The sequence below is a fragment of the Hibiscus syriacus genome, unplaced genomic scaffold, assembly GCF_006381635.1.
Source record: "Hibiscus syriacus cultivar Baekdansim isolate YM2019G1 unplaced genomic scaffold, ASM638163v2 tig00111358_pilon, whole genome shotgun sequence".
Lineage (NCBI taxonomy): Eukaryota > Viridiplantae > Streptophyta > Magnoliopsida > Malvales > Malvaceae > Hibiscus > Hibiscus syriacus.
In genome coordinates this window covers 750507-751621 of record NW_024063070.1, presented here as the reverse complement: position 1 = coordinate 751621, position 1115 = coordinate 750507, and positions in this window count along the sequence as shown.

Here is a 1115-nt window from a genome sequence, read left to right as displayed (position 1 = left end):
TCCGATACTCAAAATGGGTCAAGCCATGACAGACCGTTAAGTTTGGCCGTTAAGTGACGTGTGTCCCAACCTGGTAATTTTAAAAAATTATTTAAAATTAAAATTATATATATATATCTTGTAAAAAGAAAACACAAAATTTGAAAAAACCCCAAAACTTTGAAAACTTTCATTTCAACCCCTAACTCACGCCGCCCGTCGGCTTTTGCTGTCGACGAAGTTCCACCTGACATTCGCTGTCGAAATCGCGTGGGATCGTTATTTTTATCCTAGGGTTCGCAGGGTATTAAATGTTGATTCGTCATCGATCGACCGTTGATCAGTCACAATTTCATAGAGGTTTTGGTCGCCGAGGAGAGGGGAGGTCGGGTGGAGCTTCGTTGACGGTAAAAGGTAGCAGTCGGCGTGGGTTTAAGGTTTGAAATGAAGGTTTTTAAAGTTTTGGGTTTATTTCAAATTTTGTGTTTTCTTTATATATATATATATATATATAATTTTAATTTTTAAATTTAAAATAACTTTTTTTAAAATTACTAGGCTGTGACATGAGTCACTTATCGGTGAAATTAACGCCATTGACGTCTCAATCACTTAAATGAGTATCGAAATAGAATGTTAGACACCAAATTGAATCGAAATAAATGTTAGACACTAAATTAAAACCAAAGGTATAGGTTTGGATACATTTTATATATTTAAGCCTAAAAATAAGTTCGAACAAACTTTTGGTTATATTATCCCATAATCAAAACAAACAACACATTACTCTTCGAGCTGAATAAATGGATTGGGTTCAACTGGACAGGACGAGTCCAGCATGAAACATAACAAATATAAAGCAGGTCAGCGGCCATAAAAACGAAATTATAGTGTGACCAAACAGATCAACGGCCACAAAAACGAGATTATAGCGGGGCCAAATAGGTCAACGGACCGTTCTATCAAACTTCCTGCAACCCCTATTCTTTTGTCGGCGCATTAAAATGCGAGCCGACTAAGCGATTGCAACTAATCGGAAAAAGGTCTCGGCTACAGCGGATTATTATTCCCCACTCTTTCTTCTTTCGTCTTACGAATCTTACCGAGAAACCAACCAAACATAGAGAATTTGCTGA